At 48.0% G+C, this 18370-nt stretch overlaps 58 non-coding genes and 2 pseudogenes across 58 annotated transcripts; all 60 read right to left on the bottom strand.

Moving 5' to 3' along the window:
• Positions 1 to 75: 75 nt before the first annotated feature.
• On the bottom strand, positions 76 to 194 carry LOC145812167 (5S ribosomal RNA). Its single transcript, XR_014355693.1, has one exon. It is a non-coding gene; the product is annotated as a 5S ribosomal RNA (ribosomal RNA).
• A 188-nt stretch (positions 195 to 382) lies between these two features.
• Positions 383 to 501, bottom strand: LOC145812147 (5S ribosomal RNA). The gene has a single exon (XR_014355671.1). It is a non-coding gene; the product is annotated as a 5S ribosomal RNA (ribosomal RNA).
• Positions 502 to 689: 188 nt separating this feature from the next.
• LOC145810373 (5S ribosomal RNA) lies at positions 690 to 808 on the bottom strand. Its single transcript, XR_014353943.1, has one exon. It is a non-coding gene; the product is annotated as a 5S ribosomal RNA (ribosomal RNA).
• A 189-nt stretch (positions 809 to 997) lies between these two features.
• LOC145810712 (5S ribosomal RNA) lies at positions 998 to 1116 on the bottom strand. The gene has a single exon (XR_014354269.1). It is a non-coding gene; the product is annotated as a 5S ribosomal RNA (ribosomal RNA).
• Positions 1117 to 1303: 187 nt separating this feature from the next.
• On the bottom strand, positions 1304 to 1422 carry LOC145812138 (5S ribosomal RNA). Its single transcript, XR_014355663.1, has one exon. It is a non-coding gene; the product is annotated as a 5S ribosomal RNA (ribosomal RNA).
• A 188-nt stretch (positions 1423 to 1610) lies between these two features.
• On the bottom strand, positions 1611 to 1729 carry LOC145811877 (5S ribosomal RNA). Its single transcript, XR_014355410.1, has one exon. It is a non-coding gene; the product is annotated as a 5S ribosomal RNA (ribosomal RNA).
• Positions 1730 to 1917: 188 nt separating this feature from the next.
• LOC145811442 (5S ribosomal RNA) lies at positions 1918 to 2036 on the bottom strand. The gene has a single exon (XR_014354983.1). It is a non-coding gene; the product is annotated as a 5S ribosomal RNA (ribosomal RNA).
• A 188-nt stretch (positions 2037 to 2224) lies between these two features.
• On the bottom strand, positions 2225 to 2343 carry LOC145810545 (5S ribosomal RNA). Its single transcript, XR_014354110.1, has one exon. It is a non-coding gene; the product is annotated as a 5S ribosomal RNA (ribosomal RNA).
• A 188-nt stretch (positions 2344 to 2531) lies between these two features.
• Positions 2532 to 2650, bottom strand: LOC145811597 (5S ribosomal RNA). Its single transcript, XR_014355136.1, has one exon. It is a non-coding gene; the product is annotated as a 5S ribosomal RNA (ribosomal RNA).
• A 189-nt stretch (positions 2651 to 2839) lies between these two features.
• Positions 2840 to 2957, bottom strand: LOC145811409 (5S ribosomal RNA). The gene has a single exon (XR_014354951.1). It is a non-coding gene; the product is annotated as a 5S ribosomal RNA (ribosomal RNA).
• A 190-nt stretch (positions 2958 to 3147) lies between these two features.
• On the bottom strand, positions 3148 to 3266 carry LOC145812305 (5S ribosomal RNA). Its single transcript, XR_014355842.1, has one exon. It is a non-coding gene; the product is annotated as a 5S ribosomal RNA (ribosomal RNA).
• Positions 3267 to 3454: 188 nt separating this feature from the next.
• On the bottom strand, positions 3455 to 3573 carry LOC145811343 (5S ribosomal RNA). Its single transcript, XR_014354886.1, has one exon. It is a non-coding gene; the product is annotated as a 5S ribosomal RNA (ribosomal RNA).
• A 189-nt stretch (positions 3574 to 3762) lies between these two features.
• LOC145812335 (5S ribosomal RNA) lies at positions 3763 to 3881 on the bottom strand (annotated as a pseudogene).
• A 188-nt stretch (positions 3882 to 4069) lies between these two features.
• LOC145811815 (5S ribosomal RNA) lies at positions 4070 to 4188 on the bottom strand. Its single transcript, XR_014355347.1, has one exon. It is a non-coding gene; the product is annotated as a 5S ribosomal RNA (ribosomal RNA).
• Positions 4189 to 4376: 188 nt separating this feature from the next.
• On the bottom strand, positions 4377 to 4495 carry LOC145811854 (5S ribosomal RNA). The gene has a single exon (XR_014355385.1). It is a non-coding gene; the product is annotated as a 5S ribosomal RNA (ribosomal RNA).
• Positions 4496 to 4683: 188 nt separating this feature from the next.
• LOC145810295 (5S ribosomal RNA) lies at positions 4684 to 4802 on the bottom strand. The gene has a single exon (XR_014353871.1). It is a non-coding gene; the product is annotated as a 5S ribosomal RNA (ribosomal RNA).
• A 190-nt stretch (positions 4803 to 4992) lies between these two features.
• LOC145812199 (5S ribosomal RNA) lies at positions 4993 to 5111 on the bottom strand. The gene has a single exon (XR_014355725.1). It is a non-coding gene; the product is annotated as a 5S ribosomal RNA (ribosomal RNA).
• A 188-nt stretch (positions 5112 to 5299) lies between these two features.
• Positions 5300 to 5418, bottom strand: LOC145810538 (5S ribosomal RNA). The gene has a single exon (XR_014354103.1). It is a non-coding gene; the product is annotated as a 5S ribosomal RNA (ribosomal RNA).
• Positions 5419 to 5607: 189 nt separating this feature from the next.
• Positions 5608 to 5726, bottom strand: LOC145811924 (5S ribosomal RNA). The gene has a single exon (XR_014355454.1). It is a non-coding gene; the product is annotated as a 5S ribosomal RNA (ribosomal RNA).
• A 188-nt stretch (positions 5727 to 5914) lies between these two features.
• LOC145812249 (5S ribosomal RNA) lies at positions 5915 to 6033 on the bottom strand. The gene has a single exon (XR_014355779.1). It is a non-coding gene; the product is annotated as a 5S ribosomal RNA (ribosomal RNA).
• Positions 6034 to 6221: 188 nt separating this feature from the next.
• LOC145811961 (5S ribosomal RNA) lies at positions 6222 to 6340 on the bottom strand. The gene has a single exon (XR_014355489.1). It is a non-coding gene; the product is annotated as a 5S ribosomal RNA (ribosomal RNA).
• Positions 6341 to 6529: 189 nt separating this feature from the next.
• LOC145810285 (5S ribosomal RNA) lies at positions 6530 to 6648 on the bottom strand. Its single transcript, XR_014353861.1, has one exon. It is a non-coding gene; the product is annotated as a 5S ribosomal RNA (ribosomal RNA).
• Positions 6649 to 6838: 190 nt separating this feature from the next.
• LOC145811130 (5S ribosomal RNA) lies at positions 6839 to 6957 on the bottom strand. The gene has a single exon (XR_014354681.1). It is a non-coding gene; the product is annotated as a 5S ribosomal RNA (ribosomal RNA).
• Positions 6958 to 7146: 189 nt separating this feature from the next.
• Positions 7147 to 7265, bottom strand: LOC145811355 (5S ribosomal RNA). The gene has a single exon (XR_014354898.1). It is a non-coding gene; the product is annotated as a 5S ribosomal RNA (ribosomal RNA).
• A 190-nt stretch (positions 7266 to 7455) lies between these two features.
• Positions 7456 to 7574, bottom strand: LOC145810645 (5S ribosomal RNA). The gene has a single exon (XR_014354205.1). It is a non-coding gene; the product is annotated as a 5S ribosomal RNA (ribosomal RNA).
• A 189-nt stretch (positions 7575 to 7763) lies between these two features.
• Positions 7764 to 7882, bottom strand: LOC145812012 (5S ribosomal RNA). The gene has a single exon (XR_014355540.1). It is a non-coding gene; the product is annotated as a 5S ribosomal RNA (ribosomal RNA).
• Positions 7883 to 8070: 188 nt separating this feature from the next.
• On the bottom strand, positions 8071 to 8189 carry LOC145812083 (5S ribosomal RNA). The gene has a single exon (XR_014355609.1). It is a non-coding gene; the product is annotated as a 5S ribosomal RNA (ribosomal RNA).
• A 189-nt stretch (positions 8190 to 8378) lies between these two features.
• LOC145812048 (5S ribosomal RNA) lies at positions 8379 to 8497 on the bottom strand. Its single transcript, XR_014355574.1, has one exon. It is a non-coding gene; the product is annotated as a 5S ribosomal RNA (ribosomal RNA).
• Positions 8498 to 8684: 187 nt separating this feature from the next.
• Positions 8685 to 8803, bottom strand: LOC145809755 (5S ribosomal RNA). Its single transcript, XR_014353317.1, has one exon. It is a non-coding gene; the product is annotated as a 5S ribosomal RNA (ribosomal RNA).
• Positions 8804 to 8991: 188 nt separating this feature from the next.
• Positions 8992 to 9110, bottom strand: LOC145811775 (5S ribosomal RNA). The gene has a single exon (XR_014355308.1). It is a non-coding gene; the product is annotated as a 5S ribosomal RNA (ribosomal RNA).
• A 187-nt stretch (positions 9111 to 9297) lies between these two features.
• LOC145812052 (5S ribosomal RNA) lies at positions 9298 to 9416 on the bottom strand. Its single transcript, XR_014355578.1, has one exon. It is a non-coding gene; the product is annotated as a 5S ribosomal RNA (ribosomal RNA).
• Positions 9417 to 9605: 189 nt separating this feature from the next.
• LOC145811189 (5S ribosomal RNA) lies at positions 9606 to 9724 on the bottom strand. Its single transcript, XR_014354737.1, has one exon. It is a non-coding gene; the product is annotated as a 5S ribosomal RNA (ribosomal RNA).
• A 188-nt stretch (positions 9725 to 9912) lies between these two features.
• LOC145811896 (5S ribosomal RNA) lies at positions 9913 to 10030 on the bottom strand. Its single transcript, XR_014355427.1, has one exon. It is a non-coding gene; the product is annotated as a 5S ribosomal RNA (ribosomal RNA).
• A 188-nt stretch (positions 10031 to 10218) lies between these two features.
• LOC145810508 (5S ribosomal RNA) lies at positions 10219 to 10337 on the bottom strand. The gene has a single exon (XR_014354072.1). It is a non-coding gene; the product is annotated as a 5S ribosomal RNA (ribosomal RNA).
• A 188-nt stretch (positions 10338 to 10525) lies between these two features.
• On the bottom strand, positions 10526 to 10644 carry LOC145811743 (5S ribosomal RNA). The gene has a single exon (XR_014355276.1). It is a non-coding gene; the product is annotated as a 5S ribosomal RNA (ribosomal RNA).
• A 188-nt stretch (positions 10645 to 10832) lies between these two features.
• LOC145811468 (5S ribosomal RNA) lies at positions 10833 to 10951 on the bottom strand. The gene has a single exon (XR_014355008.1). It is a non-coding gene; the product is annotated as a 5S ribosomal RNA (ribosomal RNA).
• A 188-nt stretch (positions 10952 to 11139) lies between these two features.
• On the bottom strand, positions 11140 to 11258 carry LOC145809041 (5S ribosomal RNA). Its single transcript, XR_014352535.1, has one exon. It is a non-coding gene; the product is annotated as a 5S ribosomal RNA (ribosomal RNA).
• A 188-nt stretch (positions 11259 to 11446) lies between these two features.
• Positions 11447 to 11565, bottom strand: LOC145809364 (5S ribosomal RNA). Its single transcript, XR_014352897.1, has one exon. It is a non-coding gene; the product is annotated as a 5S ribosomal RNA (ribosomal RNA).
• Positions 11566 to 11752: 187 nt separating this feature from the next.
• LOC145811708 (5S ribosomal RNA) lies at positions 11753 to 11871 on the bottom strand. The gene has a single exon (XR_014355242.1). It is a non-coding gene; the product is annotated as a 5S ribosomal RNA (ribosomal RNA).
• A 185-nt stretch (positions 11872 to 12056) lies between these two features.
• LOC145811979 (5S ribosomal RNA) lies at positions 12057 to 12175 on the bottom strand. The gene has a single exon (XR_014355506.1). It is a non-coding gene; the product is annotated as a 5S ribosomal RNA (ribosomal RNA).
• A 189-nt stretch (positions 12176 to 12364) lies between these two features.
• LOC145810876 (5S ribosomal RNA) lies at positions 12365 to 12483 on the bottom strand. Its single transcript, XR_014354430.1, has one exon. It is a non-coding gene; the product is annotated as a 5S ribosomal RNA (ribosomal RNA).
• Positions 12484 to 12670: 187 nt separating this feature from the next.
• On the bottom strand, positions 12671 to 12789 carry LOC145811253 (5S ribosomal RNA). Its single transcript, XR_014354797.1, has one exon. It is a non-coding gene; the product is annotated as a 5S ribosomal RNA (ribosomal RNA).
• A 188-nt stretch (positions 12790 to 12977) lies between these two features.
• On the bottom strand, positions 12978 to 13096 carry LOC145812178 (5S ribosomal RNA). The gene has a single exon (XR_014355704.1). It is a non-coding gene; the product is annotated as a 5S ribosomal RNA (ribosomal RNA).
• A 188-nt stretch (positions 13097 to 13284) lies between these two features.
• On the bottom strand, positions 13285 to 13403 carry LOC145811635 (5S ribosomal RNA). The gene has a single exon (XR_014355172.1). It is a non-coding gene; the product is annotated as a 5S ribosomal RNA (ribosomal RNA).
• Positions 13404 to 13590: 187 nt separating this feature from the next.
• LOC145810847 (5S ribosomal RNA) lies at positions 13591 to 13709 on the bottom strand. Its single transcript, XR_014354402.1, has one exon. It is a non-coding gene; the product is annotated as a 5S ribosomal RNA (ribosomal RNA).
• Positions 13710 to 13895: 186 nt separating this feature from the next.
• Positions 13896 to 14014, bottom strand: LOC145811792 (5S ribosomal RNA). The gene has a single exon (XR_014355325.1). It is a non-coding gene; the product is annotated as a 5S ribosomal RNA (ribosomal RNA).
• Positions 14015 to 14202: 188 nt separating this feature from the next.
• Positions 14203 to 14321, bottom strand: LOC145810896 (5S ribosomal RNA). The gene has a single exon (XR_014354449.1). It is a non-coding gene; the product is annotated as a 5S ribosomal RNA (ribosomal RNA).
• A 189-nt stretch (positions 14322 to 14510) lies between these two features.
• LOC145812139 (5S ribosomal RNA) lies at positions 14511 to 14629 on the bottom strand. Its single transcript, XR_014355664.1, has one exon. It is a non-coding gene; the product is annotated as a 5S ribosomal RNA (ribosomal RNA).
• A 189-nt stretch (positions 14630 to 14818) lies between these two features.
• Positions 14819 to 14937, bottom strand: LOC145811385 (5S ribosomal RNA). Its single transcript, XR_014354927.1, has one exon. It is a non-coding gene; the product is annotated as a 5S ribosomal RNA (ribosomal RNA).
• Positions 14938 to 15125: 188 nt separating this feature from the next.
• Positions 15126 to 15243, bottom strand: LOC145811085 (5S ribosomal RNA). The gene has a single exon (XR_014354637.1). It is a non-coding gene; the product is annotated as a 5S ribosomal RNA (ribosomal RNA).
• A 188-nt stretch (positions 15244 to 15431) lies between these two features.
• LOC145811362 (5S ribosomal RNA) lies at positions 15432 to 15550 on the bottom strand. Its single transcript, XR_014354905.1, has one exon. It is a non-coding gene; the product is annotated as a 5S ribosomal RNA (ribosomal RNA).
• A 189-nt stretch (positions 15551 to 15739) lies between these two features.
• On the bottom strand, positions 15740 to 15858 carry LOC145811842 (5S ribosomal RNA). The gene has a single exon (XR_014355373.1). It is a non-coding gene; the product is annotated as a 5S ribosomal RNA (ribosomal RNA).
• A 188-nt stretch (positions 15859 to 16046) lies between these two features.
• LOC145812224 (5S ribosomal RNA) lies at positions 16047 to 16165 on the bottom strand. Its single transcript, XR_014355750.1, has one exon. It is a non-coding gene; the product is annotated as a 5S ribosomal RNA (ribosomal RNA).
• A 188-nt stretch (positions 16166 to 16353) lies between these two features.
• Positions 16354 to 16472, bottom strand: LOC145810294 (5S ribosomal RNA). Its single transcript, XR_014353870.1, has one exon. It is a non-coding gene; the product is annotated as a 5S ribosomal RNA (ribosomal RNA).
• Positions 16473 to 16662: 190 nt separating this feature from the next.
• Positions 16663 to 16781, bottom strand: LOC145811589 (5S ribosomal RNA). Its single transcript, XR_014355128.1, has one exon. It is a non-coding gene; the product is annotated as a 5S ribosomal RNA (ribosomal RNA).
• Positions 16782 to 16970: 189 nt separating this feature from the next.
• Positions 16971 to 17089, bottom strand: LOC145811588 (5S ribosomal RNA). Its single transcript, XR_014355127.1, has one exon. It is a non-coding gene; the product is annotated as a 5S ribosomal RNA (ribosomal RNA).
• Positions 17090 to 17277: 188 nt separating this feature from the next.
• Positions 17278 to 17396, bottom strand: LOC145810607 (5S ribosomal RNA). Its single transcript, XR_014354168.1, has one exon. It is a non-coding gene; the product is annotated as a 5S ribosomal RNA (ribosomal RNA).
• A 188-nt stretch (positions 17397 to 17584) lies between these two features.
• LOC145812346 (5S ribosomal RNA) lies at positions 17585 to 17703 on the bottom strand (annotated as a pseudogene).
• Positions 17704 to 17892: 189 nt separating this feature from the next.
• LOC145810810 (5S ribosomal RNA) lies at positions 17893 to 18011 on the bottom strand. Its single transcript, XR_014354365.1, has one exon. It is a non-coding gene; the product is annotated as a 5S ribosomal RNA (ribosomal RNA).
• Positions 18012 to 18200: 189 nt separating this feature from the next.
• Positions 18201 to 18319, bottom strand: LOC145811167 (5S ribosomal RNA). Its single transcript, XR_014354716.1, has one exon. It is a non-coding gene; the product is annotated as a 5S ribosomal RNA (ribosomal RNA).
• Between the last annotated feature and the right edge of the window lie 51 nt (positions 18320 to 18370).

Raw genomic sequence — 18370 nt, 5'->3', positions numbered from 1 at the left:
CGAAGGCGATTGAATGGGCTAAAAATCGGACAGGCTGTCCGGGGAAAAAAAAAAAGGGGAGGGGGGGTGGAAAAAGGGGTACAACACGAGGACTTCCCAGGAGGTCACCCATCCTAGTACTACTCTCGCCCAAGCACGCTTAATTGCGGAGTTTTGATGGGATCCGGTGCATTAGCGATGGTACGATCGCACCCGAAGATTAACCGCGACTTTATTGTTCTAAGCTGTAGACGGGGGAAAAAATGAAATTGAATGGAACAAGATAATCTGGAAATGGTTTAAATGGGAGAAGTTTGTCGAAAAGAAGGCAAAGGCGATTGAATGGGCTAAAAATCGGACAGGCTGTCCGGGGAAAAAAAAAAGGGGAGGGGGGGTGGAAAAAGGGGTGCAACAGGAGGACTTCCCAGGGGGTCACCCATCCTAGTACTACTGTCGCCCAAGCACGCTTAGCTGCGGAGTTCTGATGGGATCCGGAGCATTAGTGATGGTATGATCGCACCCGAAGACTAACCGCGACTTTATTGTTTTAAGCAGTAGACGGGGGAAAAAATGAAATTGAATGGAACAGGATAATCTGGAAATCGTTTAAAAGGGAGAAGTTTGTCGAAAAGGAGGCGAAAGCGATTGAATGGGCTAGAAATCGGACAGGCTGTCCGGAGAAAAAAAAAAGGGGAGGGGGGGTGGAAAAAGGGGTGCAACACGAGGACTTCCCAAGGGGTCACCCATCCAAGTACTACTCTCGCCCAAGCACGCTTAACTAAGGAGTTCTGATGGGATCCGGTGCATTAGTGCTGGTATGATCGCACCCGAAGATTAACCGCGACTTTATTGTTCTAAGCAGTAGACGGGGGAAAAAATGAAATTGAATGGAACAGGATAATCTGGAAATGGTTTAAATGGGAGAAGTTTGTCGAAAAGGAGGCGAAGGCGATTGAATGGGCTAAAAATCGGACAGGCTATCCGGGGAAAAAAAAAAGGGGGATGGGGGATGGAAAAAGGGGTGCAACACGAGGACTTCCCAGGGGGTCACCCATCCTAGTAGTACTCTCGCCCAAGCACGCTTAACTGCGGAGTTCTGATAGGATCCGGTGCATTAGTGCTGGTATGATCGCACCCGAAGATTAACCGCGACTTTATTGTTCTAAGCAGTAGACGGGGGAAAAAATGAAATTGAATGGAACAGGATAATCTGGAAATGGTTTAAAAGGGAGAAGTTTGTCGAAAAGGAGGCGAAGGCGATTGAATGGGCTAAAAATCGGACAGGCTGTCCGGGGAAAAAAAAAAAGGGGAGGGGGTGGAAAAAGGGGTACAACACGAGGACTTCCCAGGAGGTCACCCATCCTAGTACTACTCTCGCCCAAGCACGCTTAACTGCGGAGTTTTGTTGGGATCCGGTGCATTAGCGATGGTACGATCGCACCCGAAGATTAACCGCGACTTTATTGTTCTAAGCTGTAGACGGGGGAAAAAATGAAATTGAATGGAACAAGATAATCTGGAAATGGTTTAAATGGGAGAAGTTTGTCGAAAAGGAGGCAAAGGCGATTGAATGGGCTAAAAAACGGACAGGCTGTCCGGGGAAAAAAAAAAGGGGAGGGGGGGTGGAAAAAGGGGTGCAACATGAGGACTTCCCAGGGGGTCACCCATCCTAGTACTACTGTCGCCCAAGCACGCTTAGCGGCGGAGTTCTGATGGGATCCGGAGCATTAGTGCTGGTATGATCGCACCCGATGACTAACCGCGACTTTATTGTTTTAAGCAGTAGACGGGGGAAAAAATGAAATTGAATGGAACAGGATAATCTGGAAATCGTTTAAAAGGGAGAAGTTTGTCGAAAAGGAGGCGAAAGCGATTGAATGGGCTAGAAATCGGACAGGCTGTCCGGGGAAAAAAAAAAGGGGAGGGTGGGTGGAAAAAGGGGTGCAACACGAGGACTTCCCAAGGGGTCACGCATCCAAGTACTACTCTCGCCCAAGCACGCTTAACTAAGGAGTTCTGATGGGATCCGGTGCATTAGTGCTGGTATGATCGCACCCGAAGATTAACCGCGACTTTATTGTTTTAATCAGTAGACGGGGGAAAATATGAAATTGAATGGAACAGGATAATCTGGAAACGGTTTAAAAGGGAGAAGTTTGTCGAAAAGGTGGCGAAGGCGATTGAATGGGCTAAAAATCGGACAGGCTATCCGGGGGAAAAAAAAAAGGGGAGGGGTGTGGAAAAAGGGTTGCAACACGAGGACTTCCTAGGGGGTCACCCATCCTAGTACTACTCTCGCCCAAGCACGCTTAACTGCGGAGTTCTGATGGGATCCGGAGCATTAGTGCTGGTATGATCGCACCCGAAGACTAACCGCGACTTTATTGTTTTAAGCAGTAGACGGGGGAAAAAATGAAATTGAATGGAACAGGATAATCTGGAAATGGTTTAAAAGGGAGAAGTTTGTCGAAAAGGAGGCGAAGGCGATTGAATAGGCTAAAAATCGGACAGGCTGTCCGGGGAAAAAAAAAGGGGGAGGGGGGGTGGAAAAAGGGGTGCAACACGAGGACTTCCCAGGGGGTCACCCATCCCAGTACTACTGTCGCCCAAGCACGCTTAACGGCGGAGTTCTGATGGGATCCGGTGCATTAGTGTTGGTATGATCGCACCCGAAGATTAACCGCGACTTTATTGTTTTAAGTAATAGACAGGGGAAAAAATGAAATTGAATGGAATAGGATAATCTGGAAATGGTTTAAAAGGGAGAAGTTTGTCGAAAAGCAGGCGAAGGCGATTGAATGGGCTAAAAATCGGACAGGCTGTCCGGGGAAAAAAAAAACGGGGAGGGGGGGTGGAAAAAGGGGTGCAACACGAGGACTTCCCAGGGGTCACCCATCCTAGTACTACTCTCGCCCAAGCACGCTTGACTGCGGAGTTCTGGTGGGATCCGGTGCATTAGTGCTGGTATGATCACACCCGAAGATGAACCGCGACTTTATTGTTTTAAGCAGTAGACGGGGGAAAAAATGAAATTGAATGGAACAGCATAATCTGGAAATGGTTTAAAAGGGAGAAGTTTGTCGAAAAGGAGGCGAAGGCTATTTAATGGGCTAAAAATCGGACAGGCTGTCCGGGGAAAAAAGAAAAAGGGGAGGGGGGGTGGAAAAAGGGGTGCAACACGAGGACTTCCCAGGGGGTCACCCATCCTAGTACTACTGTCGCCCAAGCACGCTTAACTGAGGAGTCCTGATGGGATCCGTAGCATTATTGCTGGTATGATCGCTCCCGAAGATTAACCGCGACTTTATTGTTTTAAGCAGTAGACGGGGAAAAAAATGAAATTGAATGGAACAGGATAATCTGGAAATGGTTTAAAGGGGAGAAATTTGTCGAAAAGAAGGCGAAGGCGATTGAATGGTCTAAAAATTGGACAGGCTGTCCGGGGAAAAAAAAAAAGGGGAGAGGGGTGCAAAAAGGGGTGCAACACGAGGACTTCCCAGGGGGTTACCCATCCTAGTACTACTCTCGCCCAAGCACGCTTCACTGCGGAGTTCTGATGGGATCCGGGCCATTAGTGCTGGTATGATCGCACCCGAAGATTTACCGCGACTTTATTGTTTTAAGCAGTAGACGGGGAAAAAAATGAAATTGAATGGAACAGGATAATCGGGAAATGGTTTAAAAGGGAGAAGTTTGTCGAAAAGGAGGCGAAGGCGATTGAATGGGAAAAAAATCGGACAGGCTGTCCGGGAAAAAAAAAAAAGGGGACGGGGGGTGGGAAAAGTGGTGCAACACGAGGACTTCACAGGGGGTCACCCATCCTAGTACTACTGTCGCCCAAGCACGCTTAACTGCGGAATGCTGATGGGATCCGGTGCACTAGTGTTGGAATGATCGCACCCGAAGATTAACCGCGACTTTATTGTTCCAAGCCGTAAACGGGGAAAAAAATGAAATTGAATGGAACAGGATAATCTGGAAAAGGTTTAAAAGGCAGAAGTTTGTCGAAAAGGAGGCGAAGGCGATTGAATGGGGTAAAAATCGGACAGGCTGTCCGGGGAAAAAAAAAAAGGGAGGGGGGGTGGAAAAAGGGGTGCAGCACGAGGACTTCCCAGGGGGTCACCCATCCTAGTACTACTCTCGCCCAAGCACGCTTAACTGAAGAGCTCTGATGGGATCCGGTGCATTAGTGCTGGTACGATCGCACCCGAAGATTAACCGCGACTTTATCGTTTTAAGCAGTAGACGGGGGAAAAAATGAAATTGAATGGAACAGGATAATCTGGAAATGGTTTAAAAGGGAGAAGTTTGTCGAAAAGGAGGCGAAGGCGATTGAATGGGCTAAAAATCGGACAGGCTGTACGGGGAAAAAAAAAAAGGGGAGAGGGGTGGAAAAAGGAGTGCAACACGAGGACTTCCCCGGGGGTCACCCATCCTAGTACTACTCTCGCCCAAGCACGCTTAACTGAAGAGCTCTGATGGGATCCGGTGCATTAGTGCTGGTACGATCGCACCCGAAGATTAACCGCGACTTTATCGTTTTAAGCAGTAGACGGGGGAAAAAATGAAATTGAATGGAACAGGATAATCTGGAAATGGTTTAAAAGGGAGAAGTTTGTCGAAAAGGAGGCGAAGGCGATTGAATGGGCTAAAAATCGGACAGGCTGTACGGGGAAAAAAAAAAAGGGGAGAGGGGTGGAAAAAGGAGTGCAACACGAGGACTTCCCCGGGGGTCACCCATCCTAGTACTACTCTCGCCCAAGCACGCTTAACTGCGGAGTTCTGATGGGATCCGGTGCATTAGTGCTGGTGTGATCGCACCCGAAGATTAACCGCGACTTTATTGTTTTAAACAGTAGACGGGGTAAAAAATGAAATTGAATGGAATAGGATAATCTGGAAATGGTTTAAAAGGGAGAAGTTTGTCGAAAAGGAGGCGAAGGCGATTGAATGGGCTAAAAATCAGACAGGCTGTCCGGGGAAAAAAGAAAAAGGGGAGGGGGGGTGGAAAAAGGGGTGCAACACGAGGACTTCCCAGGGGGTCACCCATCCTAGTACTACTGTCGCCCAAGCACGCTTAACTGAGGAGTTCAGATGGGATCCGTAGCATTAGTGCTGGTATGATCGCTCCTGAAGATTAACCGCGACTTTATTGTTTTAAGCAGTAGACGGGGGAAAAAAGAAAATTGAATGGAACAGGATAATCTGGAAATCGTTTAAAAGGGAGAAGTTTGTCGAAAAGGAAGTGAAGGCGATTGAATGGGCTAAAAATCGGACAGGCCGTCCGGGGAAAAAAAAAAGGGGAGGGGGGGTTGAAAAAGGGGTGCAACACGAGGACTTCCTAAGGGGTCACCCATCCTAGTACTACTTTCGCCCAAGCACGCTTAACTGCGGAGTTCTGATGGGATCCGGTGCATTAGTGCTGGTATGATCGCACCCGAAGATTAACCGCGACTTTATTGTTTTAAGCAGTAGACGGGGGAAAAAATGAAATTGAATGGAACAGGATAATCTGGAAATGGTTTAAAAGGGAGAAGTTTGTCGAAAAGGAGGCGAAGGCGATTGAATGGGCTAAAAATCGAACAGGCTGTCCGGGGTAAAAAAAAAAAGGGGAGGGGGGTGGAAAAAGGGATGCAACACGAGGACTTCCTAGGGGGTCACCCATCCTAGTACTACTGTCGCCCAAGCACGCTTAGCTGCGGAGTTCTGATGGTATCCGGTGCATTAGTGCTGGTATGATCGCACCCGAAGATTAACTGCGACTTTATTGTTTTAAGCAGTAGACGGGGGAAAAAATGAAATTGAATGGAACAGGATAATCAGGAAATGGTTTAAAAGGGAGAAGTTTGTCAAAAATGAGGCGAAGGCGCTTGAATGGGCCAAAAATCGGACAGGCTGTCCGGGGAAAAAAAAAGGGGTGGGGGGGGTGGAAAAACGGGTGCAACATGAGGACTTCCGAGGGGGTCACCCATCCTAGTACTACTCTCGCCCAAGCACGCTTAACTGCGTAGTTCTGATGGGATCCGGGGCATTAGTGCTGGCGTGATCGCACCCGAAGATTAACCGCGACTTTATTGTTTTAAGCAGTAGACGGGGAAAAAAATGAAATTGAATGGAACAGGATAATCTGAAAATGGTTTAAAAGGGAGAAGTTTGTCGAAAAGGAGGCGAAGGCGACTGAATGGGCTAAAAATCGGACAGGCTGTCCGGGGAAAGAAAAAAGGGGAGGGGGGGTGAAAAAAGGGGTGCAACACGAGGACTTCCCAGGGGGTCAACCATCCTAGTACTACTCTCGGCCAAGCACGCTTAACTGCGGAATTCTGATGGGAACCGGTGCATTAGTGCTGGCATGATCGCACCCGAAGATTAGCCGCGACTTTATTGTTTTAAGCAGTAGACGGGGAAAAAATTGAAATTGAATGGAACAGGATAATCTGGAAATGGTTTAAAAGGGAGAAGTTTGTCGAAAAGGAGGCGAAGGCGATTGAATGGGCTAAAAATCAGACAGACTGTCCGGGGGAAAAAAAAAAAGGGAGGGGGGGTGGAAAAAGGCGTGCAACACGAGGACTTCCCAGGGGGTCACCCATCCTAGTACTACTCTCACCCAAGCACGCTTAACTGCGGAGTTCTGATGGGATCCGGTGCATTAGTGCTGGTATGATCGCACCCGAAGATTAACCGCGACTTTATTGTTTTAAGCAGTAGACGGGAAAAAAAAAAGAAATCGAATGGAACAGGATAATCTGGAAATGGTTTAAAAGGGAGAAGTTTGTCGAAAAGGAGGCGAAGGCGATTGAATGGGCTAAAAATCGGACAGGCTGTCCGGGGAAAAAAAAAAAGGGGAGGGGGGGTGGAAAAAGGGGTGCAACACGAGGACTTCCCAGGGGGTCACCCATCCTTGTACTACTCTCGCCCAAGAACGCTTAACTGCGGAGTTCTGATGGGATCCGGTGCATTAGTGCTGGTTTGATCGCACCCGAAGATTAACCGCGACTTTATTGTTTTAAGCAGTAGACGGGGCAAAAAATGAAATTGAATGGAACAGGATAATCTGGAAATGGTTTAAAAGGGAGAAGTTTGTCGAAAAAGAGGCGAAGGCGATTGAATGGGCTAAAAATCGGACAGGCTGTCCGGGGAAAGAAAAAAAGGGGAGGGGGGGTGGAAAAAGGGGTGCAACACGAGGACTTCCCAGGGGGTCACCCATCCTAGTACTACTCTCGCCCAAGCACGCTTAACTGCGGAGTTCTGATGGGATCCGGTGCATTAGTGCTGGTATGATCGCACCCGAAGATTAACCGCGACTTTATTGTTTTAAGCAGTAGACGGGGAAAAAAATGAAATTGAATGGAACAGGATAATCTGGAAATGGTTTAAAGGGGAGAAATTTGTCGAAAAGAAGGCGAAGGCGATTGAATGGTCTAAAAATTGGACAGGCTGTCTGGGGAAAAAAAAAAAGGGGAGGGGGGCGTGCAAAAAGGGGTGCAACACGAGGACTTCCCAGGGGGTCACCCATCCTAGTACTACTCTCGCCCAAGCACGCTTCACTGCAGAGTTCTGATGGGATCCGGGGCATTAGTGCTGGTATGATCGCACCCGAAGATTTACCGCGACTTTATTGTTTTAAGCAGTAGACGGGGAAAAAAATGAAATTGAATGGAACAGGATAATCGGGAAATGGTTTAAAAGGGAGAAGTTTGTCGAAAAGGAGGCGAAGGCGATTGAATGGGCTAAAAATCGGACAGGCTGTCCGGGAAAAAAAAAAAAAGGGACGGGGGGTGGGAAAAGGGGTGCAACACGAGGACTTCACAGGGGGTCACCCATCCTAGTACTACTCTCGCCCAAGCACGCTTAACTGCGGAATGCTGATGGGATCCGGTGCACTAGTGTTGGAATGATCGCACCCGAAGATTAACCGCGACTTTATTGTTTTAAGCCGTAAACGGGGAAAAAATTGAAATTGAATGGAACAGGATAATCTGGAAAAGGTTTAAAAGGCAGAAGTTTGTCGAAAAGGAGGCGAAGGCGATTGAATGGGGTAAAAATCGGACAGGCTGTCCGGGGAAAAAAAAAAAGAGAGGGGGGGTGGAAAAAGCGGTGCAGCACGAGGACTTCCCAGGGGGTCACCCATCCTAGTACTACTCTCGCCCAAGCACGCTTAACTGAAGAGCTCTGATGGGATCCGGTGCATTAGTGCTGGTACGATCGCACCCGAAGATTAACCGCGACTTTATCGTTTTAAGCAGAAGACGGGGGAAAAATTGAAATTGAATGGAACAGGATAATCTGGAAATGGTTTAAAAGGGAGAAGTTTGTCGAAAAGGAGGCGAAGGCGATTGAATGGGCTAAAAATCGGACAGGCTGTCCGGGGAAAAAAAAAAAGGGGAGGGGTGGTGGAAAAAGGGGTGCAACAAGAGGACTTCCCAGGGGGTCACCCATCCTAGTACTACTCTCGCCCAAGCACGCTTAACGGCAGAATTCTGATGGGATCCGGTGCACTAGTGCTGGAATGATCGCACCCGAAGATTAACCGCGACATTATTGTTTTAAGCCGTAAACGAGGAAAAAAATGAAATTGAATGGAACAGGATAATCTGGAAATGGTTTAAAAGGGAGAAGTTTGTCGAAAAGGTGGCGAAGGCGATTGAATGGGCTAAAAATCGGACAGGCTGTCCGGGGAAAAAAAAAAGGGGAGGGGGGTGGAAAAAGGGATGCAACACGAGGACTTCCCAGGGGGTCACCCATCCTAGTACAACTCTCGCCCAAGCACGCTTAACTGCGGAGTTCTGATGGGATCCGGTGCATTAGTGCTGGTATGATCGCACCCGAAGATTAACCGCGACTTTATTGTTTTAAGCAGTAGACGGGGAAAAAAATGAAATTGAATGGAACTGGATAATCTGGAAATAGTTTAAAATGGGGAAGTTTGTCGAAAATGAGGCGAAGGCGATTGAATGGGCTAAAAATCGGACAGGCTGTCCGGGGAAAAAAAAATGGGGTGGGGGGGTGGAAAAACGGGTGCAACACGAGGGCTTCCCAGGGGGTCACCCATCCTAGTACTACTTTCGCCCAAGCACGCTTAACAGCGGAGTTCTAATGGGATCCGGTGCATTAGTGCTGGCGTGATCGCACCCGAAAATTAACCGCGACTTTGTTGTTTTAAGCAGTAGACGGGGAAAAAATGAAATTGAATGGAACAGGATAATCTGGAAATGGTTTAAAAGGGAGAAGTTTGTCGAAAAGGAGGCGAAGGCGACTGAATGGGCTAAAAATCGGACAGGCTGTCCGGGGAAAAAAAAAAAAGGGAGGGGGGTGGAAAAAGGGGTGCAACACGAGGACTTCCCAGGGGGTCAACCGTCCCAGTACTACTCTCGGCCAAGCACGCTTAACTGCGGAGTTCTGATGGGAACCGGTGCATTAGTGCTGGCATGATCACACCCGAAGATTAACCGCGACTTTATTGTTTTAAGCTGTAGACGGGGAAAAAATTGAAATTGAATGGAACAGGATAATCTGGAAATGGTTTAAGGGGAAGAAGTTTGTCGAAAAGGAGGCGAAGGCGATTGAATGGGCTAAAAATCAGACAGGCTGTCCGGGGAAAAAAAAAATGGGGAGGGGGGGTGGAAAAAGGGGTGCAACACGCGGACTTCCCAGGGGGTCACCCATCCTAGTACTACTCTCGCCAAAGCACGCTTAACTGCGGAGTTCTGATGGGATCCGGTGCATTAGTGTTGGTATGATCGCACCCGAAGATTAACCGCGACTTTATTGTTTTAAGCAGTAGACGGGGAAAAAAAAGAAATTGAATGGAACAGGATAATCTGGAAATGGTTTAAAAGGGAGAAGTTTGTCGAAAAGGAGGCGAAGGCGATTGAATGGGCTAAAAATCGGACAGGCTGTCCGGGGAAAAAAAAAAGGGGAGGGGGGGTGGAAAAAGGGGTGCAACACGAGGACTTCCCAGGGGTCACCCATCCTAGTACTTCTCTCGCCGAAGCACGCTTAACGGTGGAGTTCTGATGGGATCCGGTGCTTTAGTGCTGGTATGATCGCACCCGAAGATTAACCGCGACTTTATTGTTTTAAGCAGCAGACGGGGGAAAAAATGAAATTGAATGGAACAGGATAATCTGGAAATGGTTGAAAATGGAGAAGTTTGTCGAAAAGGAGGCGAAGGCGATTGAATGGGCTAAAAATCGGACAGGCTGTCCGGGGAAAAAAAAAAGGGGGAGGGGGGTGAAAAAAGGGGTGCAACACGAGGACTTCCGAGGGGGTCACCCATCCTAGTACTACTCTCGCCCAAGCACGCTTAACTGCGGAATTCTGATGGGATCCGGTGCATTAGTGCCGGTATGATCGCACCCGAGGATTAACCGCGACTTTATTGTTTTTAGCAGTAGACGGGGAAAAAAATGAAATTGAATGGAACAGGATAATCTGGAAATGGTTTAAAAGGGAGAAGTTTGTCGAAAAGGAGGCGAAGGCGATTAAATGGGTTAAAAATCAGACAGGCTATCCGGGGAAAAAAAAAAGGGGAGGGGGGGTGGAAAAAGGGGTGCAACACGAGGACTTCCCAGGGGGTCACCTATCCTAGTACTACTGTCGCCCAAGCACGCTTAACTGCGGAGTTCTGATGGGATCCGGTGCATTAGTGCTCGTATGATCGCACCCAAAGATTAACCGCGACTTTATTGTTTTAAGCAGTAGACGGGGAAAAAAATCAAATTGAATGGAACAGGATAATCTTGAAATGGTTTCAAAGGGAGAAGTTTGTCGAAAAGGAGGCGAAGGCGATTGCATGGGCTAAAATTCGGACAGGCTGTCCGGGGAAAAAAAAAAAGGGGAGGGGGGTGGAAAAAGGGGTACAACACGAGGACTTCCAAGGGGGTCACCCATCCTAGTACTACTCTCGCCCAAGCACCCTTAACTGCGGAGTTCTGATGGGATCCGGTGCATTGGTGCTCGTATGATCGCACCAGAAGATTAACCGCGACTTTATTGTTTTAAGCAGTAGACGGGGAAAAAAATGAAATTGAATGGAACAGGATAATCTGGAAATGGTTTAAAACGGAGAAGTTTGTCGAAAATGAGGCGAAGGCGATTGAATGGGCTAAAAATCGGACAGGTCGTCCGGGGAAAAAACAAAAGGGGAGGGGGGTGGAAAAAGGGGTGCAACACGAGGACTTCCCAAGGGGTCACCCATCCTAGTACTACTCTCGCCCAAGCACGCTTAACTGCGGAGTTCTGATGGGATCCGGTGCATTAGTGCTGGTATGATCGCACCCGAAGATTAACCGCGACTTTATTGTTTTAAGCAGTAGACGGGGAAAAAAATGAAATTGAATGGAACAGGATAATCTTGAAATGGTTTAAAAGGGAGAAGTTTGTCGAAAAGGAGGCGAAGGCGATTGAATGGGCTAAAAATCGGAAAGGCTGCCCGGGGAAAAAAAAAAGGGGAGGGGGGGTGGAAAACGGGGTGCAACACGAGGACTTCCCAGGGGGTCACCCATCCTAGTACTACTCTCGCCCAAGCACGCTTAACTGCGGAGTTCTGATGGGATCCGGTGCATTAGTGCTGGTTTGATCGCACCCGAAGATTAACCGCGACTTTATTGTTTTAAGCAGTAGACGGGGAAAAAAATGAAATTGAATGGAACAGGATAATCTTGAAATGGTTTAAAAGGGAGAAGTTTGTCGAAAAGGAGGCGAAGGCGATTGAATGGGCTAAAAATCGGACAGGCTGTCCGGGGAAAAAAAAAAGGGGAGTAGGGTGGAAAAAGGGGTACAACACGAGGACTTCCCAGGGGGTCACCCATCCTAGTACTACTCTCGCCCAAGCACGCTTAACTGTGGAGTTCTGATGGGATCCGGTGCATTAGTGCTCGTATGATCGAATCCGAAGATTAACCGCGACTTTATTGTTTTAAGCAGTAGACGGGGAAAAAAATGAAATTGAATGGAACAGGATAATCTGGAAATGGTTTAAAACGGAGAAGTTTGTCGAAAAGGAGGCGAAGGCGATTGAATGGGCTAAAAATCGGACAGGCTGTCCGGGGAAAAAACAAAAGGGGGGGGTGGAAAAAGGGGTGCAACACGAGGACTTCCCAGGGGGTCACCGATCCTAGTACTACTCTCGGCCAAGCACGCTTAACTGCGGAGTTCTGATGGGAACCGGTGCATTAGTGCTGGCATGATCGCACCCGAAGATTAACCGCGACTTTATGGTTTTAAGCAGTAGACGGGGAAAAAATTGAAATTGAATGGAACAGGATAATCTGGAAATGGTTTAAAAGGGAGAAGTTTGTCGAAAAGGAGGCGAAGGCGATTGAATGGGCTAAAAATCGGACAGGCTATCCGGGGAAAAAAAAAAAGGGGAGGGGGGGTGGATAAAGGGGTGCAACACGAGGACTTCCCAGGGGGTCACCCATCCTAGTACTCCTCTCGCCCAAGCACGCTTCACTGCGGAGTTCTGCTGGGATCCGGTGCATTAGTGCTGGTATGATCGCACCCGAAGATTAACCGCGACTTTATTGTTTTAAGCAGTAGACGGGGAAAAAATTGAAATTGAATGGAACAGGATAATCTGGAAATGGTTTAAAAGGGAGAAGTTTGTCGAAAAGGAGGCGAAGGCGATTGAATGGGCTGAAAATCGGAAAGCCTGCCCGGGGAAAAAAAAAAGGGAGGGGGGGTGGAAAACGGGGTGCAACACGAGGACTTCCCAGGGGGTCACCCATCCTAGTACTACTCTCGCCCAAGCACGCTTAACTGCGGAGTTCTGATGGGATCCGGTGCATTAGTGCTGGTATGATCGCACCCAAAGATTAACCGCGACTTTATTCTTTTAAGCAGTAGACGGTGAAAAAAATGAAATTGAATGGAATAGGATAATCTGGAAATGGTTTAAAAGGGATAAGTTTGTCGAAAATGAGGCGAAGGCGATTGAATGGGCTAAAAATCGGACAGGCTGTCCGGGGAAAAAAAAAAGGGGTGCGGGGGTGGAAAAACGGGTGCAACATGAGGACTTCCCAAGGTGTCACCCATCCTAGTACTACTCTCGCCCAAGCACGCTTAACTGCAGAGTTCTGATGGGATCCGGTGCATTAGTGCTGGCGTGATCGCACCCGAAGATTAACCGCGACTTTATTGTTTTAAGCAGTAGACGGGGAAAAAAATGAAATTGAATGGAACAGGATAATCTGGAAATGGTTTAAAAGGGAGAAGTTTGTTGAAAAGGGGGCGAAGGCGACTGAATGGGCTAAAAATCGGACAGGCTGTCCGGGGAAAAAAAAAAGGGGAGGGGGGGTGGAAAAAGGGGTGCAACACGAGGACTTCCCAGGGGGTCAACCATCCTAGTACTACTCTCGGCCAAGCACGCTTAACTGCGGAGTTCTGATGGGAACCGGTGCATTAGTGCTGGCATGATCGCACCCGAAGATTAACCGCGACTTTATGGTTTTAAGCAGTAGACGGGGAAAAAATTGAAATTGAATGGAACAGGATAATCTGGAAATGGTTTAAAAGGGAGAAGTTTGTCGAAAAGGAGGCGAAGGCGATTGAATGGGGTAAAAATCAGACAGGCTGTCCGGGGAAAAAAAAAGGGGAGGGGGGGTGGAAAAAGGGGTGCAACACGAGAACTAACCAGGGGGTCACCCATCCTAGTACTACTCTCGCCCAAGCACGCTTAACTGCGGAGTTCTGATGGGATCCGGTGCATTAGTGCTGGTATGATCGCACCCGAAGATTAACCGCGACTTTATTGTTTTAAGCAGTAGACGGGGAAAAAAAAAATTGAATGGAACAGGATAATCTGGAAATGGTTTAAAAGGGAGAAGTTTGTCGAAAAGGAGGCGAAGGCGATTGAATGGGCTAAAAATCGGACAGGCTGTTCGGGGAAAAACAAAAAGGGGAGGGTGGGTGGAAAAGGGGTGCAACACGAGGACTTCCCAGGGGGTCACCCATCCTAGTACTACTGTCGCCCAGGCACGCTTAGCTGCGGATTTCTGATGGGATCCGGTGCATTAGTGCTGGTATGATCCCACCCGAAGATTAACCGCGACTTTATTGTTTTAAGCAGTAGACGGGGAAAAAAATGAAATTGAATGGAACAGGATAATCTTGAAATGGTTTAAAAGGGAGAAGTTTGTCGAAAAGGAGGCGAAGGCGATTGAATCGGCTAAAAATCGGACAGGCTGTCCGGGGAAAAAAAAAAGGGGAGGGGGGGTGGAAAAAGGGGTGCAACACGAGGACTTCCCAGCGGGTCACCCATCCTAGTACTACTCTCGCCCTAGCACGCTTAGCTGCGGAGTTCTGATGGGATCCGGTGCATTAGTGCTCGTATGATTGCACCCGAAGATTAACCGCGACTTTATTGTTTTAAGCAGTAGACGGGGAAAAAAATGAAATTGAATGGAACAGGATAATCTGGAAATGGTTTAAAACGGAGAAGTTTGTCGAAAAGGAGGCGAAGGCGATTGAATGGGCTAAAAATCGGACAGGCTGTCCGGGGAAAAAAAAAAAGGGGAGCGGGGGTGGAAAAAGGGGTGCAACACGAGGACTTCCCTGGGGGTCAACCATCCTAGTACTACTCTCGGCCAAGCACGCTTAACTGCGGAGTTCTGATGGGAACCGGTGCATGAGTGCTGGCATGATCGCACTCGAATATTAACCGCGACTTTATTGTTTTAAGCAGTAGACGGTGAAAAAATTGAAATTGAATGGAACAGGATAATCTGGAAATGGTTTAAAAGGGAGAAGTTTGTCGAGAAGGAGGCGAAGGCGATTGAATGGGCTAAAAGTCAGACAGGCTGTCCGGGGAAAAAAAAAAGGGGGAGGGGGGGTGGAAAAAGGGGTGCAACACGAGGACTTCCCAGGGGGTCACCAATCCTAGTACTACTCCCGCCCAAGCACGCTTGGCTGCGGAGTTCTGATGGGATCCGGTGCATTAGTGCTGGTATGATCGCACTCGAAGATTAACCGCGACTTTATTGTTTTAAGCAGTAGACGGGGGAAAAAATGAAATTGAATGGAACAGGAAAATCTAGAAATGGTTTAAAAGGGAGAAGTTTGTCGAAAAGGAGGCGAAGGCGATTGAATGGGCTAAAAATCGGACAGGTTGTCCGGGGAAAAAAAAAAGGGGAGGGGGGGTGGAAAAAGGGGTGCAACACGAGGACTTCCCAGGGGGTCACCCATCCTAGTACTACTCTCGCCCAAGCACGTTAACTGCGGAGTTCTGATGGGATCCGGTGCATTAGTGCTGGTATGATCGCACTCGAAGATTAATCGCGACTTTATTATTTTAAGCAGTAGATGGGGGAAAAAATGAAATTAAATGGAACAGGATAATCTGGAAATGGTTTAAAAGGGAGAAGTTTGTCGAAAAGGAGGCGAAGACAATTGAATGGGCTAAAAATCGGACAGGCTGTCTGGGGAAAAAAAAAAGGGGAGGGGGGGTGGAAAAAGGGGTGCAACACGAGGACTTCCCAGGGGGTCACCCATCCTAGTACTACTGTCGCCCAAGCACGCTTAACCGCGGAGTTCTGATGGGATCCAGTGCATTAGTGCTGGTATGATCGCACCCGAAGATTAACCGCGACTTTATTGTTTTAAGCAGTAGACGGGGGAAAAAATGAAATTGAATGGAACAGGATAATCTGGAAATGGTTTAAAAGGGAGAAGTTTGTCGAAAAGGAGGCGAAGACGATTGAATGGGCTAAAAATCGGACAGGCTGTCCGGGGAAAAAAAAAAGGGGGAGGGGGGGTGGAAAAAGGGGTGCAACACGAGGACTTCCCAGGGGGTCACCAATCCTAGTACTACTCCCGCCCAAGAACGCTTGGCTGCGGAGTTCTGATGGGATCCGGTGCATTAGTGCTGGTATGATCGCACTCGAAGATTAACCGCGACTTTATTGTTTTAAGCAGTAGACAGGGGAAAAAATGAAATTGAATGGAACAGGATAATCTAGAAATGGTTTAAAAGGGAGAAGTTTGTCGAAAAGGAGGCGAAGGCGATTGAATGGGCTAAAAATCGGACAGGTTGTCCGGGGAAAAAAAAAAGGGGAGGGGGGGTGGAAAAAGGGTTGCAACACGAGGACTTCCCAGGGGGTCACCCATCCAAGTTCTACTCTCGCCCAAGCACGTTTAACTGCGGAGTTCTGATGCGATCCGGTGCATTAGTACTTGTATGATCGCACCCGAAGATTAACCGCGACTTTATTGTTTTAAGCAGTAGACGGGGGAAAAAATGAAATTGAATGGAACAGGATAATCTGGAAATGGTTTAAAAGGGAGAAGTTTGTCGAAAAGGAGGCGAAGGCGATTGAATGGGCTAAAAATCGGACAGGCTGTCCGGAGAAAAAAAAAAAGGGGAGCGGGGTGGAAAAAGGGGTGCAACACGAGGACTTCCCAGGGGGTCACCCATCCTAGTACTACTCTCGCCCAAGCACGCTTAACTGCGGAGTTCTGATGGGATCCGGTGCATTAGAGCTGGTACGATCGCACCCGAAGATTAACCGCGACTTTATTGTTCTAAGCAGTAGACGGGGGAAAAAATAAAATTGAATGGAACAGGATAATCTGGAAATGGTTTAAAAAGGAGAAGTTTGTCGAAAAGGAGGCAAAGGCGATTGACTGGGCTAAAAATCGGACATGCTGTCAGGGGAAAAAAAAAAAGGGGGAGGGGGGGTGGAAAAAGGGGTGCAACACGAGGACTTCCCTGGGGGTCACCCATCCTAGTACTACTCTCGCCCAAGCACACTTAACTGCGGAGTTCTGATGGGATTCGGTGCATTAGTGCTGGTATGATCGGACCCGAAGATTAACCGCGACTTTATTGTTGTAAGCAGTAGACGGGGGAAAAAATGAAATTGAATGGAACAGGATAATCTGGAAATGGTTTAAAAAGGAGAAGTTTGTCGAAAAGGAGGCAAAGGCGATTGACTGGGCTAAAAATCGGACATGCTGTCAGGGGAAAAAAAAAAAGGGGAGAGGGGGTGGAAAAAGGGGTGCAACACGAGGACTTCCCTGGGGGTCACCCATCCTAGTACTACTCTCGCCCAAGCACACTTAACTGCGGAGTTCTGATGGGATTCGGTGCATTAGTGCTGGTATGATCGGACCCGAAGATTAACCGCGACTTTATTGTTGTAAGCAGTAGACGGGGGAAAAAATGAAATTGAATGGAACAGGATAATCTGGAAATGGTTTAAAAGGGAGAAGTTTGTCGAAAAGGAGGCGAAGGCGATTGAATGGGCTAAAAATCGGACAGGCTGTCTGGGGAAAAAAAAAAAGAGAGGGGTGGTGGAAAAAGGGGTGCGACACGAGGACTTCCCAGGGGGTCACCCATCCTAGTACTACTCTCGCCCAAGCACGCTTAACTGCGGAATTCTGATGGGATCCGGTGCACTAGTGCTGGCATGATCGCACCCGAAGATTAACCGCGACTTTATTGTTTTAAGTCGTAAACGGGGAAAAAAATGAAATTGAATCGAACAGGATAATCTGGAAATGGTTTAAAAGGGAGAAGTTTGTCGAAAATGAGGCGAAGGCGATTGAATGGGCTAAAAATCGGACATGCTGTCCGGGGAAAAAAAAAAGGGGAGGGGGGGTGGAAAAAGGGGTACAACACGAGGACTTCCCAGGGGGTCACCCATCCTAGTACTACTCTCTCCCAAGCACGCTTAACTGCGTAGTTTTGATGGGATCCGGTGCATTAGAGCTGGTACGATCGCAGCCGAAGATTAACCGCGACTTTATTGTTCTAAGCAGTAGACGGGGGAAAAAATGAAATTGAATGGAACTGGATAATCTGGAAATGGTTTAAAAGGGAGAAGTTTGTCGAAAAGGAGGCGAAGGCGATTGAATGGGCTAAAAATCGGACAGGCTGTCCGGGGAAAAAAAAAAAGGGGAGGGGGGGTGGAAAAAGGGGAGCAACAAGAGGACTTCCCAGGGGGTCACCCATCCTAGTACTACTCTCGCCCAAGCACGCTTAACTGCGGAGTTCTGATGGGATCCGGTGCATTAGTGCTGGTATGATCGCACCCGAAGATTAACCGCGACTTTATTGTTTTAAGCAGTAGACGGGGGAAAAAATGAAATTGAATGGAACAGGATAATCTGGAAATGGTTTAAAAGGGAGAAGTTTGTCGAAAAGGAAGCGAAGGCGATTGAATGGGCTAAAAATCGGACAGGCTGTCCGGAGAAAAAAAAAAAGGGGAGGGGGGGTGGAAAAAGGGTTGCAACACGAGGACTTCCCAGGGGGTCACCCATCCTAGTACTACTCTCGCCCAAGCACGCTTAACTGCGTAGTTCTGATGGGATCCGGTGCATTAGTACTGGTATGATCGCACCCGAAGATTAACCGCGACTTTATTGTTTTAAGCAGTAGACGGGGGAAAAAATG

This window comes from Camellia sinensis, chromosome 14 (assembly GCF_055761805.1).
Source record: "Camellia sinensis isolate YWXY chromosome 14, ASM5576180v1, whole genome shotgun sequence".
Lineage (NCBI taxonomy): Eukaryota > Viridiplantae > Streptophyta > Magnoliopsida > Ericales > Theaceae > Camellia > Camellia sinensis.
This window is presented reverse-complemented; position numbering and strand designations above follow the sequence as displayed.